Here is a 15,653-nt window from a genome sequence, read left to right on the forward strand (position 1 = left end):
ATAGGGATCCTAGCAGCACAGAATAGGGAGGGGGTCTAGCAATCGCTACAATTTTCATATAGCCTCCTATTTCCAGTCTTACCTGCTTCCATGCTATAGTTTCTCAGGCCTATAATTTCAGATCTTTTGAAGCAGAGCTTTGGGATTCTGCTACCCACTGTTTAACAGTGAAATTTCTTTAATCTTGTATGCCGGTATTCCTCATCTGCTTTCTAGCTTCAAAAACTTACGTACTGTCTCTTGTCTATTATCATTTCCTGACATAATGCCAGTGCATATAATAAATGGAAGTCATTGATGACCTCATCAGAGGGATTCTGGTAAAGAGATTGAGATGACAGTTAGATGAAATAGGAAAAAGAGAGTAAAAGATGAAAATGTGGGAAGCGAGTGCAGACAATTTTACTGTGGAATTTGGCTCTTGGAGGACAGAGATGGGCCAGTGGCTACAAAGTAGAGGAGAGGTACCAAAGAAAATTTTAACTGTGATAAATCAATTCATGTAACAATTTGTCTTAGAAATGATCATTTATCTTTAAGAACAGGAAGAACATGATTGTGCTAGCGAGTATCACAAATTCTGCCGCCCTGGGCCTCTTCTTTGTGTTCTTTGGTAACAATTAAAATGGCACAAGACACCACAGATAGTGAATTTACATCCTTCTGCAGTGAAGACAGTGCAGTTAGATGTAGTTAGATGTTAAAGGTTCTAGAATGACGATTGTGAATAAAGCTCTTTGGAGTGATAGATTAAGTGCCCTGGGGCTATGACATTTACTTTTACTTCCCTATAATTTAACCACTTAGAAAAACCTAAGTGGTTTTTCTTTTCACTTGTAGTGGATAGGCTGTAAAGCAAATATATTTTGCTTTGTTTTATATTATCTCATAGTATTGCAATTTTAAAAGAACTCACTTGAATTTTGAGTAAATTTGCAGGTAAATGAATATATGTGAACAATTTATTTGAGTCTCAAACTGAAATTGTGACTATAACTATAGTAAGAAATAAAGGAGAAAGTTTCAGTCCTGTTGTTTTTCTATTTGAGTATCTCACTAATTTTGAAGCTAAAATCTATTTTTTTATTACCTTAGTTGTCAACTATTCGCTATGAAACGTTCTTAAGCAGGCAAGAAACTGCCTCCAGAGGTACAAGAATACCTGAACAGAGTTAATACCTCATGAAGTATGAAGTCCGTGTCTGCACTATTTATGAATTAAACAAGTAGAAGTCAGCTGCAGTTGCATATGACCTGCTGGAAATGAATCAGATTCTGTCTTTGAGGATCATGAGAATTTTATATTTCAATAATGTGAATCATCTTTAGCTCTTTTGAGTTCATTCACCTCTGTCACTTTTTCAGAGGATATATTCTTCCAACATTTTCCTCCACAATTAATCATGACTAGCAGACTCTAAGGTGAATAGAATAATGGCTATATGCTCAGACTGGTTTCAACTTCACTTAAATTATTTTCTGAATTGCTTATGTGTCCTATCAGCCATGACTGTTCTAGGGAACAAAGATAATTAAAATTAAAGATACTATTACAGCAACAATTTTAGCAAACATATTCAACCTTCATTCAAAGATTTGCCAGCAATGAGTCTCAATTTTAGAATCTTATTTCTTTCCTCAATTTCTCATGGTCAAAGACCATGAGATTCTGATATTTGATATGCATATGTCCTTGAGCAAGTTACTCTTTTGAACCCTGTTCCCTAAAAATTTGAGGTAATAATATTGACATCATAGGTTTCTGTGATGATAACATGAAATCAGATGTGTCAGATAATTAAAACTTGTACTTATTCTATTTTGCGTTTGCTGCTAATACAAAATATCATTTGATCATATAATCAACAAAAATTATTTTTAATGTTTATTTCATATCCAAAATCTTTGTTAGCTTCTGCTAATTTGTCTCATGATTTGTGGGGGAGAGTAGATACTGTCTGTATCTATACATTGATATTATTAGAGAATGGCACACTGCATCCTTTTCAATCCTTCCCAAATCTACCCAAGATGCCTGATCTTTCAGATACTATGTTTTATATACAAATACAAATGTATTGAATTTTTAAGTCAGGCATGATGGCACACCCTACTAACCCAGTACTGGGGAGGCTGAGACAGGAGGGTCTCAAGTTTGAGGGCAGCTTCAGCAAGTAGTAAGACCATTTAAAAGTAACAATTAAAAATAGGGATTGGGGCTGGGCGTGGTGGCGCACACTTGTAATCCCAGTACTTGGGAGGCTGAGACCGGAGGATCGCGGTTCCCGGACAGCCTCAGCTACTTAGTGATGCCCTCTGCAACTTAGACCCTGTTTCAAAATAAAGAATAAAAAATAGGGCAGGGGGTGTAGCTCGGAGGTCAAATGTCCCTGGATTCCATCCCCAGACCCACCAAAAAAAAAAAAAAATAGGGATTGGGGGTATAGCTCAGAGATAGAATGCCCCCAGGTTCAATCCCTAGTACCACAAAATATGTACTGAATTTTTAAATTTTTAAAATATTTTTAAATAGGATCTTGCTAAATTGCTGAGGCTGGCTTTCCACCTATGATCCTCCTTTGTCAGCCTCTCCCAAGTACTGAGATTAGAGGTGTGTACCACAACATCCAGTGTGTATTGAATTTTTAAGTAAGTTTTTTATGGAGAAATGGCACATAGGCTGAAAATGCATAAATCATAATTATACAAGATTATTAAAATATACCTATGAAACCACCATCCATATAAGAAAAAGGGCCATTATCTATTCATCACAATCTTCTTCCATATCCACTCACAATTCCTAACCAAGCTTTTTCCAAAAAGTAGCCAGTGTCCTTATTTCTTACATTAAACTTTGATTTTGCCTTTTTAAAAATTATATAAATGAACACTGAGAGTATTTAAACATTCCCATTGATTTCTTGCCCAATGTTAGCAAGTATACATGGCATTATAAATAAATGGTCATTTACAAGCCAGGCTTGGTGGCACATGCTTGTAATCCCAGTACTTGGGAGGCTGAGACAGGAGGCTCATGGTTTGCAGCCAGCCTCAGCTACTTAGTAAGGCCTTCTGCAATTTAGTGAGACTTTGTTTCAAAATAAAGTATAAAAAATAGGGCTGAGGCTGTATCTCAGAGGTAGAATGTCCCTAGGTTCAATCCCCAGTATCACAAAAAATTAAAAAAATAAATGCTCATTTATATTACTGAATTCCGTTGAAATCTACTACACTAATGACATTTTTATAGTTTCAAGTTTCAGATTAATAGGGAGTAAAAGGGACACAGACAAAGAAGGAGAAACCATTGAGGAACAAATACAAACACTTTTATCAAGCATGTCTCTTGTAATTGTGTACACGTTTTTGTTCAAGAATGCCCAATAATGGAAGTTCTGGTTCAATAGAATAAAGGAATGAAATATATGAAATGTCAGTAAGTACACTACAAGCATTATAAAATAATGATTAGAAGCACCAATAAAAATTATAAAAACATCACAGAAATATTATTCATCCCCTTTGTCGCCAGATAAGAGGTGAGAATAACAAGAGAAAAATAGGTAAGGATAATCATATGTCAGAGAATTTGCATTGGAAGATTGGGTGCATTTAGTTCAGTGGCTTTGTGAATATCATAAATTTGGAAATTTTTATGTAATCTTAGGCATTATATTTGTAGTTTCAAGTTCCTAATAGAGGAAAAAAAAGGTGTGAGTTATCTCTGAGAAGTGCAGAAGTCAGAATAACTCTGTGTGTGTGTGTGTGTGTGTGTGTGTGTGTGTTCGTGTACATGTGCACGCGAGCTACTGAACCCAGGCACATTTTATCTCTGAGCTTCACCCTAGCCCTATTTTATTTTTATTTGGAAATAGGGTCTCACTAAGTTGCTGAGGCTGGCTTCAAACCTGTGATCCTCCTTTCTTAGCCTCCCAAGAACAGGGATTACCGGAATGTCCCACCACACCTGACACAGAATAACTTTTAAATGTGGGTGATACTTGAATAGAGTATAATTTTTAAAATTCCAAATTATTCAATAATAAATGGATTTCAAGTAGGGCTTAGTGGCACACACCTGTAATCCTAGTACTTGAGAGGCTGAGACACAGTTTCAAAACCAAACTCAGCAACTTAGCAAAAAAGATCCTCAGCAACTTAGTGAAACCCTGTTTCAAAATAAAATGGCTGGGGGAATAGCTCAGAGTTAGAAGGCCCCTGGGTTCAATCCCTAGTAGCCCCAAAATAATAATATATGAATTTCATACTTGAGAAAAGGATCTCAACAGAAGGTGAAAATATAAACGGGTGCAACATTTCTAAAGAGCAATAGGCAACACTTATCAAAATTTAAATACACATAGTCTTTGATCCCAGAGTTTTAGTTCTGGAAATTTATCCTACTCATATATTTTCATATGTGTGCAAAGATGATTGCTCAAAGTTGTGTATTGCAACATTTCTCTGATATCAAGAGAACAAACCAAGATTCATGACTTTTCTCAGAGAGATTGGCTGAATCAATTATTATATAGCCTTAGGGTATGATATCCTGTGAACTTTGAAAGACATGAGGTAGGGATGTTTGTAATTCAAAAAAGAGGTAATGATGTAATATTATTAAAGAAATTATAGTGGCACATGCCTGTAATCCTAGTACTTGGGAGTCTGAGACAGAATCACAGGTTCAAAGACAGTGTCAACAACTTAGTGCTGCTCTCCGGAACTTAGTGAGACACTGTTTCAAACTAAAAAATAGAATAAAATATGGCTAGAGAGAGCCCAGAGAGAGAAGGCCCCTAAATTCAGTCTCCAGTACAGATCAATCAATCAATTAAATAAATAAATAAGAGGTTATAGAACAGTATATGTGATATATATTTAGACAAATGTCTATGTAATGTGTTTACTCAGATGTGCTACAAATAATATGCATTCTCAATAGCTGCATTTGGGGTTAAGGTCATACGGGAAGCTGGGCTTGGTGATGCACACCTTTAATACCAGTATCTGGGGGGTTGAGACAGGAGGATCGCAGGTTCGATGATAACCTCAGTGTACTCTCATACTCTCCTCAACTTAGTGAGACACCCTGTTTCAAAATAAAAATAAGATAGGGCTTTAGATATAGCTCAGAGGTAGAATCTCCCCAGGTTCAACCCCCAGCACCAAACACACACACACAAAAGATCACATAGGAGATTGTCACATTCATATTTTATATACTGTTTGAATTTTTAATAATAATAGCCATGTGAATCGTATAATATTTATTTATTTATTTATTTTTATTTTTTATTTTTTGGTGGTACTGGGGTTCCTGGAAGCCCTTCTACCTCCGGGCTACACTCCCAGACCTATTTTTACATTTTTATTTGGAAACAGGGTCTCCTAAGCCAGCGCGCGAGGCTGGCTTCGAACCTGTGCGATCCTCCTGTCTCTGCCTCCCAAGCGCGGGGATTATAAGCGTGCGCCACCACGCCCGGCCTGAATCATATAATATTTAAAAGAGGCCTTTCAGCTGGGCCTGGTGGCACACGCTTGTAATCCCAGCATTCGGGAAGCTGAGACAGGAGGATCTCGGTGCCTGGACAGCCTCAGCTACTTAAGTGAGGCCCTCTGCAACTCAGTGAGACCCTGTTTCAATATAAAGAATAAAAAATAGGGCAGGGGTGTAGCTCAGAGGTAGAATGCCCCTGGGTTCCATCCTCAGTACCGCAAAAAAAAAAAAAAAAAAAAAAAAAAAGAGGTCTTTCCCCTTTGAAAAAAATTTTCTTTAAGGATCATTGTTCCAATTTGTCATGGCCATTTAAAAACATATCTTGTTTTACAACTGCACATAAATCAGGAACACTGGCAGATATTCTCCTTGGTCCAAATCATCAGTTAAGATTTATTCACGAGATCCATTCCACCCACTTTGGCTTCTTCCCAGTCAACTATCATTGACTCCTCAGGTTCCCCTGGAGCACTGTGATACCATCCTGGCTTCTGGCCTCCCCTCAAACTATACCCTACTTCTTGTTGTTTTATACTTATTTCGTTCACCCACGACTGTTACCTGACTGTCTTATTCAGGAGCTTTTGTGCACTCCAGCCCATATCTTCCCACTTCCTTATGGATTCAGTAGTAATCCAAATGGTATGAATATAAATCAATCAGGTATATAAAGTATCACCTCTGTGGCACAGACAGGTAATACTAAATATCCATTTTTCTTTTTGCGGTACCAAGAATGGAACCCAGGGGCATTCTACCTCTGAGCTACACCCCCAGCCCTATTTTTTTAGTCCTTTTTATGTTTTGAAACAGGGTCTCAATGAATTGTGAAGTCTCACTAAGTAGCTGAGGCTGTCCGCGAACCGCAATCCTCCAGTCTCTGCCTCACAAATGCTGGGATTACAAGCGTGCGCCACCACGCCCAGTTTATCCATTTTTTTTTGTACTGAGGATCACAACCAGGGAAATTCTACCTCCAAACTACACCCCCAACTCTATTTTATTTTGCGTTCGAAACCAGTTCTCACTAAGTTTCTGACGATCTCTTTAAATTGCTGAGGCTGTACTCAAACCTGTGATCCACCATCTCAGCTTCCCAAATACTGGGATTACTGGCATGTGCCACAAGGATAACACCCAGTTTCCACATTTACACTTCCGTTTCCTGGCCTCCTTGCAATTGATCTGGGACAGCACTCTGGCAACAGCCTGGATACCTGAGTTACAATCTGGAAATAAGCTGCCATAAACATGACCTTCGCTTCATTCATTAAGTCACTGAGATTGGGTGCTAAATTATTATCAATCCTATCCAAGTGCACCTGAAAAAAGTTAACAGAATACTGCTGCCTTTTTTGCCTAAAAGATAATTGGATTATTTGCCCAGTTTTCAAATACTTATGAAGCATCCTGTATAGCAGTTGTTACCATTTGTTGACAAAGGGTTCTCTTCAGCCTGTACATGTTTTAATTGGACTACACATTCTTTCTGAAATGTCTGAATATGTTCCTAACCTTTAAAAACTCAGGATATTTCACCAAAATATGCATCTGTATTTTCATCGTTTTTTGAAAAAAAGTTGTGGCAATGCTGAAGTGATAGTCTTAAATCATAGTAACTGGGCAGAGCTTAGGAGTAATAGTCCTCTCTACACAGGGCATCAGCTGCCAGGTTGCCACAGTGGTGACCACCCCAAGCCTGTGGGCTTGGCCCTGTGAATAAATACACTATTAAGCCAAAGACATACCATCCCTGTACTAGATACATCCCAACTATCCCATATCTACCATAATCCTTTCTTCTCCACAGATCATCTTCCCTCTGGATTCTGGCTGGGTTTGTATAGTGGGGAAATCAGAAGGGTTTTGGAAGGAAGTAGAAGAGTGAGCTCAAGATATGTCTTCTTGGACTCTCTTCTTAGAGGGTCACCATGAACTGGCTGTAATATTTATTTATTTATTTATTTATTTATTTATTTATTGGCACTGGGAATTGAACCCAGGGGCATTTGACTCCAAACTACAGCCCCAGTCCTTTTTATTTCTTATTTTGAACTAGGGTCTTGCTAAGTTGCTGAGGCTGGCCTTGAACCTGCACTCCTCCTGGCTCAGCTTCCCAAGCACTGGGATTACAGGCATATGACGTTGCACTTGGCTATCACCTTTGACCTAAAGTTACAGCTTCCATTAGACAAGCCTTCCCAAGGCAGCTATCCTTCTCCTTAGACCTTCAAACCTTAGGAAGGTCATGATCCCAAGATAATTATAACCATAGCATGTTGAACTATCCCTTGCTTTTCTTTCTCCTCATAAACCATCTTTTAAATGGTGCCCTTACTTAACCTTCTGGAAACTACCTAATCTAAAAGTGTCATCTTTCCTGAGGGAACCCTGACTGATTCAAGATGCTTCCATTGCCAGACATGGTGGCATATGCCTGAAGTCTGAGCACTCAGGACGCAGAAGTGAAAGTCTCATTTGAGGCTAAGAGTTTGAGATCAGCTGAGCAAGACACCATGTCAGAAAAAAAAAAGCAAAGACATCACTTCCCTAGAATGCACTAGACACTGGGTTTGACCCCCAGCCCTGCTAAATAAATACAAATGTTCCTTATCCTTGTAGAATTTATATGATTGGACAAAGCATTCCTGAAAGACTTAGCTAAGGTCTCAGGTAACTTCCTTTACCTTCCATCTTTTTTTAAAATTTTTGGTACTAGGGATTGAACTCAGGGACATTCTACCTCTGAGCTACACCCTCAGTTCTATTTTATTTTTTATTCTGAAACAGGCTCTAAGTTACGGAGGGCCTTGCTAAATTGCTGAAATAGGTCTTGAACCTGTGATCCTCCTATCTCAGCCTTCCACGTGCTGGGATTACAGGCGTGCACCATCATGCCTTGGTTACCTTCCATCTTTTAATGTTTGCCTTTTTTCTTCTCATTTCTCCTTTTTTCTAATTGTCTTTTTTGTACTTGACAGTAACCTATTAAGTCGGGATCTTCTCCTGAGACACATTTATTTAACACTACTAGTTATTTTTGTGGCCTGGAGCATCAAATCTCAACCACAGCATTTGAACACAAAAGTAGCAATTGGTTATCAAGTCTGGCCCAGGTACCTACAAGTTTATTAGGAAAATAAATAGGGTAGTTTTTTTTAAGTACTAGGGATTGAACCCAGGAGCAGTCTACCTCCAAGCTTCACCTGAACCCTATTTTATTTTTTATTTTGAAATAGGGTCTTGCCAAGTTACTGAGGCTGGCCTCGAACTAGCAATCCTCCTGTCTTACCTCCCAAGTACTGGGATGATAGGCATGTGCCACCGTGCCTAGTTTAAATTTTAAAAATCATATAGTCAGACTTGCATCAGATAAATTGAAGCCAGTCTAGTTACCTTGAAAAGAAAGAGACTTACTATAGATGATAAAAGTCTATAATGATGATTAAAAGGGCCAGAGGAAACAAGGTCAGGAAGGTGGCTTTAAGGAAATCTAGGAGTGGAGAAATTGCAGGGAACCTGCCGCCAATGATCCCAGCCATTCCAGTCCTGCTGTGGGTGAGTCTCATGATGACCTCAGGAAGTCAAAGTCACCACAAAAAACTGCAGCCACTTGCCTGTACCACCAGAGAATAATGGCTTTCCTTCCTTTCTCCTCCAGCTTCCAAATATCAAACATGTGTTTCTAATGGTGAGATCTAATAAAAATCCTGTTCAAAGGAGATTCTAGGCTATCTAGTCCTTAGATTCCTGGGAATATGGGAGAAAGCTCAGAAGGGCACAGTGTATATGCCAACAAAAAATATCACTCATGAGTAAGATAGTCTTTTTTTTTTATAAATAGAAGAAGGGATTCTAATTTAGTCTCTTTTTTTCTTTTGTGCTTTTGGGGATTGAACCCAAGGGTGTTCTGTGTCCAAGCTTTATCTCTAGCCCTATTTTATTTTATTTTTATATTTTTACGATACCAGGGATGGAACCCAGAAACATTTTACCTCTGAGCTACACCCCTATCCCTATTTTTTATTCTTTATTTTAAACAGGGTCTCACTGAGTTGCAAAGGGCCTCACTAAGTAGCTGAGGCTGGCCTTGAACCGTGATCCTCCTGTCTCAGCCTCCCAAATGCTGGGATTACAAGTGTATACCACCATGCCCGGCTTATTTTATTTTATTTTTTTATTGGCGGACTATAATCTCACATCATAATGTAGATCATGTTGAAAATGGCATATATTCACGCAATATTTGGTGCCCCCCACTTCCTCATTCCCCTCCCTCCCGATACTGAGTGTCTAGGTTATATTCACATCACATAGTTGCATGTGGCTTTTCCAGTAATGAACCTCAGCCTTCTTTCTCCTCTACCCTTCCTTCCTGGCTTCACTGAGGTTTCCACTCCATTGTCTGGAGTCCCTCTGATATTCCTAATACTCCCTGTCCTGAGCATATTTGACAAAGGGTCCAAAGTTATACTCTGGAGAAAAGACGACCTCTTCAACAAATGGTGCTGGGAGAACTGGCTATCCATTTGTAGAAAAATGGAACTAAATCCTTACCTCTCACCATGCACAGGAATCAACTCAAGATAGATCAAAGACCTGGAAATCAGACCAGAGACTGTGAAGGTATTAGAGGAAGGCATGGGTTCAACACTCCAACATATAGCACAGGTAGTAACTTCTTCAACAAGACCTCCAAAGTGCAGGAAATTAAAACAAGAATTAATAAGTGGGATGGCATCAAACCAAAAAGTTTCCGCTCATCAAAGGAAACCATCAAGAACCTAAAGAAAAAACCTATAGAATGGGAGAGGATCTTTACCAGCCACGAGTTTGATAGAGGGCTAATAACCAGAATATACAAAGAGCTCAAAAGACTCTACACTAGCAAAACAAATAATCCAATCAAGAAATAGGCAACTGAATTTAATAGACACTTTATAAAATAAGAGATACAAATGGCCAGTAGATACACGAAAAAATGTTCAACATCATTAGCAATCAGGGAGATACAAATTATTTTTATTTATTTATTCATTTATTTTTATTGGTGCATTGTAATCATATATCACATTGGAATACAAGACTTGAGAGGATATACAAGCACAAATCATCCAATTTGCCCTCATCCAGCCCCCATCCCATTCCCTCCCCCTCGCTTGATCCCATGCTTGTTTGGTGAATAACTTTGATACATTTGTTTATGTACCTCCTGCGTTTTAAAGAGGCTCCATCCTCCAGTATTACATACCCTCTGATTGGTCACATTAGTTGCTTCACTATAGGGCCCTTTCTATAGCTCAACCTCTTCCTGTTGCCCTTTTCCTCCTAGTTATTGCTGATTAAGAGAAGCGTCTGATTTATATTTTCTGCGATATTTCTCTGTGCATGCTGCGTTGCAAGTACCGATCCCACTCTTGATGGTCCCAGTAGTGGCCTGGCTACTCGGTGGACTGATCCAGACCTCTCTGGCTCAAGCAGTGGCAAATTATTTTTTATTTTGAAACAGGGTCTTGCTAAGTAGCTGAGGATCTCACTAAGTTGCTCAGTCTGGTCTTGAGCCTGCTTTCTTCCTGTCTTAGCCTCCCAAGTACTGGTACGACAGGCATGTGCCACCATACCTGCCTAATCTGTTCCTTCAATATTATCATTGTCTTCATTTTTGCACCAAAATTTCCTGAGTGCAGAAAAAAATAGAGTGATGTTATAGGGGGTAAGATGGGAATTCACGTGAGAGCATTGTTGAGACAGAAAATAAGCGTTGAGCACAATTGGATAAAATAATCTGGAAACACATCTTCAAGTTTTCTAACCCATCTCCCCAGCATCATGTCCTTGAGATGTACTAATCACATCAAATCAAAGGTGATTTGTGGTCTTGGAAAGGAGATAATTTGAGATGCTGCCAAGATGTGTGGCGTTGGATTAATCTTAATTTGGCCTCTTGACTAAACTAATGCTGGAATTGATTTCTTCTAAGTATTTCAGAGCAATTTTTCACTTGTATGGTGTAAGCATTCATGTCCTGTCAGTCACCGCCCTTATCATTAGCCACTTTCAATAATAGGTTCTTCACTTATTATTATAAGGTGAGAGGGATTTAATCAGTCATGACCAGGGCTACATTATTCTCATAGCTTCAGAAAGGTGATAAAGTTTTTTTCCCTGCAAAATGGATATTTGCCAACTTGAATATTATGTTTATATTATCCATGATTTGAGTATGAGCCTTATGTTCATTTAAAACAGCTTTCTTCAGCCAGGCATGGTGATGTGCACTTGTAATCCCAGCATTTGGGAGGCTGAGATAGGAGGATCACGGTTCGCTGACAGCCTCAACTACTTAGTGAGTCCCTCTGCAACTTATTTTGAAATAGGGTCTTGGCAAGACCCTATTTCAAAATAAAGAATAAAAACCAGGGCTGGGGGTGTAACTTGGAGGTAGAATGTCCCTGGGTTACATCCTCAATTCCGCAAAAAATAAATAAATAAATAAAGAGCTAGCTCTCTTCAGGCCCATGTTACCTACTTTCTGGAGGCAACAGGGAGTCCAAGTTAAACACACAGAGGCTGGTCTCAGACTGATTACTTGGAACCCGGCTTAAACAATATTATCCATGGAACCCTAAACAAATCTCTTAACCCTTTGCCTCCGTTTCTCTCCTGTTAAATGGGAATCCTACACCTATTGTGTAGGATCTTCAGGATGATTAAATGTGATGACATATGTAGAATACTGAGAACAATGCCAAGCCTGCAGAAAGAGCTCCAGAGTATTAGCAATTCTTGTTAGTCAGGGACATACTTCTCTCGAAAGCTTAATCAAAAGTGCATAACTTCTGTTTAAAGCTTCCCTGCTCTGTCCAGTGGTAGCGGCTCTTAAGAGTCTCTCCACATCACTGTGTGAATTTTGTGCACCCAGTAAACTGAATCATGCTTGTCAGGAGACATTATTTTCTGACATATCTCACCAACCCTTTTAAGCAAAATATGCTTGCAAAACACTTTGAAAGCTGGACTGTTTTCTCACACAAAATGGGACTGCAGACTCCCTGAATTGCAGTTTCCCAAACATGCAAACTCTCTCCTTCCTTTGTGGCTTTATACATGCTGTTTCTGTCTCAGATATCGTTCATCCCCCTCCATTTGGAGAACTCCTGCTCATCACTTAAGAAAGTTTAGATATATGCTGGGCATGGTGATGCACACCCGTAATCCCAGCACTTGGGAGACTACGAAAGGAAAACGTTAGGTTTGAGGCCAGCCTTGGCAGTGTATTGAGGCCCTCAGCAACTTAGTGGGACCTTATTTCAAAATAAAAAATAAAATAGGGCTGGGATATAGCTCAGAGGTAGAAGGTCTTGGAGCATAACACCTCCATAGAACCAAAATATATATATATGTATGCACATATATATACATGTATATACATATACATATACATATACATATATATTATACTGCCTTCTCCTAGAAAACTTTACTAACATGTTACCACCCACCATCTCTACTAAACAACCCAGTAGAAAACTGAGTGAGCTAGCTACCAGTGTTCTCCTTCTGGGTCTCTCTCTACAGCTCTATTATTAAGTGTATCCACTATTTTTATCCCTTTTTCTTCTCTCCTTCTGTCATCAGTATATGCATTTTTTCAGCACCAGAATTTATAACTTTTACCTTTATCCTCTGCATCTGGAAAAGAGTTTCATAAAACAAAAGAGGGTTCAATAAGCATTTGTGAATAAATGAATAAACATGCCTACCGACCACAGCATCCCTTTATTGTTCAGAATGTATGTTGTGGTGCAAACCAAAGTAGGATAAAGATGCACTAAAGAATGTATAATCTAGCTGGGCGTGGTGGCGCACGCTTGTAATTCCAGGTCTTGGGAGGCTGAGACAGGAGGATCGCAGTTCACGCACAGCCTCAGCTTCTTAGTAAGGTCCTTTGCAACTCGGTGAGACCCTGTTTCAAACTAAAGAATAAAAAATAGGGCAGGGGGTGTAGCTCGGAGGTAGAATGCCCCTGGGTTACATCCCCAGTACTGAAAAAAAAAAAGAATGTATAATCTGATTAGAAAAGGAAGGCACATATGCATGGACCCATGAACGAAACTGTATCTGAAAGTGCTGTAGCAATCTGAATGATCTAAAACAGCAGGCAGATATTTATATTCTCAAGTCTTCTATTCTCTTAATCAGCTTCGTGCTTGGGTCTGGGCTGCTGGTTGGGTTCGGGTTTGCCTTCCTAGCAGTTAGGTAGGGCAGGATCTTTTCATGGTACATATTTAGAGCAGATGGGGAAAGACAAAGCACAAGGGAACACTAAGCCTTCTGCTCAAAGTCCACTGATCAGGTGGAGGGACAAGGAAGTAGTCTCCACCCACAGTGGGAGAGTAAGGCGATGACTATTTGCTAGATGTTCAAATTAGCATGCATGCAATATGCCCAAATACTTATTCTAAATACTTGGGGGTTGCCACTACATTCTCTGAATGTGCAGAATAGGGAAAGATTCCAGTGAATCAGAGTAGTCTACGGAGATTTGAAAAATAAATAATATTTGAGTTAGCCCTTCAAAGATCCATAAGATGTAGCTAAGTGAAATCAGGGTAACATTCCAGAGAAGAGAAAGTAAATGGGCAGAAGTAGGGATGTGGGAATATTCAGAGTACAGTCCACAGTTTAAGATCAGATGAGTGCAGTTAAACAGGGATCAGAAGGGTGGACTGCAGAGGTTACCGTTTCTCTTTCAGCATTTGTTTAGCTATTGAGATATCTGGAGTAATCAGATGGTGTGCCTCCTGATTCTTCTTCTCTGCTTATTTTGCACATACAGCCTCTCTTCCTCCAAATAGCAATCAGGATTCCCAGTTGCAACGCAGAAGACCAGCTCTGGCTGACTTCCACAGGACACAGTAACAAAGAAGGAGGCTGAATCAGGATGGGTCAATGGAAGTTCTGTGGAGCCATGACCACAGGCACATCACATCCCAGAGAGATCTAGTGAGAGAATCCTGTGTGTTGTTAATAATAAGATTCACCATTGCCGTGCACTTGCACACAGGACCCTGAGCCTATCAGGGGCATCCCTGTCTCTGTGGTCTTTTGATGGGGCTGCTGCAGCAGCTGCTACTGCTGTTCATCTGCAAAATATATTCTGTCTAGTGCCTGCCATCATGCACCTGCTCCAGATGAAACTTCAGGACAGATGCACTTAATCGGTTGAGCCGAGGTCACCTTTTCATATCCTAGCTGCAGGGGCTGCCAGGAAATGAAGTATCTCTAAGTATTCCTTAGCACTTAGTATTATAAGCATAATTTATACTAGGAAGTGGGCTACACATCCCACTCATAAGAAAGAAAGACTCTAAGAATGGAAAGTAGATCAGAAGCTGGCACTCAAAACGGAAATGCTATATTGCCTAGACCTCTACAAAATCCAACTTCATTTTTCCTGTACTTACATATTAATCTCACACTTTTTTCCTCTGAAATCCTACAGCAATTTCTTTGGGCACCACTCCTTTGATAGTCTTTGCACGTGTCTTTGAATTTCCAGAATGCATGTGTTTGTCCCTGTAGCTGGAATGTACGCAGTGTGTGGACAGTGACTGCAAATTGTGTTTTTATATATGTCCAAAATGCTTATCTCATCGGGCACACACTTGTAATCCCAGCATTTGGAAGGCTGAGACTGAAGGATCACAGTTCATAGACAGCCTCAGCTACTTAGCGAGGCCCTTGACAACTCAGTGAGACCCTGTTTTAAAAAATAAAGAAGACTAAAAAATAGGGCTGGGGGTGTAGCTCGTAAGTAGAACGCCCCTGGGTTCCATCCCCAGTACTGCCAAAAAAAAAAAAAAAAAGCTTATCCTAGGCTTGCTCATAGGGCCTCAGTGTGATTCTTATTGATTAATAAAAAGAATGAGTTTTATTGATTAATAAAAAGAATGAGTTTTATTAATTAAAGAATTAATAAAAAGAATGAGAGGATCGCGGTTCACAGACAGCCTCAACTACTTAGGGAGACCCTTTGCAACTCAGTGAGACCCAGTTTCAAAATAAAGAATTTTAAAAAGTAAGGCTGAGGGTGCAGTTCGGGGGTAGAGTGCCCCTGGGTTCCATCTCCAGTACCTCAAAATAAAAT

General features: G+C 39.5%; 1 pseudogene across 1 annotated transcript in view; it reads right to left on the reverse strand.

Moving 5' to 3' along the window:
- The window catches only part of LOC308278829 (BTB/POZ domain-containing protein KCTD18-like), a 143,311-nt pseudogene that overhangs the window by 124,002 nt on the left and 3,656 nt on the right, over positions 1-15,653 (reverse strand). Inside the window, exons 3-5 of the transcript in view lie at positions 11,125-11,180; positions 6,721-6,825; positions 235-317 (exon numbers count right to left, since the gene is read on the reverse strand). The product of the transcript in view is annotated as a BTB/POZ domain-containing protein KCTD18-like (transcript). The remainder of the gene's footprint in view (positions 1-234; positions 318-6,720; positions 6,826-11,124; positions 11,181-15,653) is intronic.

This window comes from Muscardinus avellanarius, assembly GCF_963383645.1.
Source record: "Muscardinus avellanarius genome assembly, chromosome: X".
In the NCBI taxonomy this organism is placed as follows: domain Eukaryota; kingdom Metazoa; phylum Chordata; class Mammalia; order Rodentia; family Gliridae; genus Muscardinus; species Muscardinus avellanarius.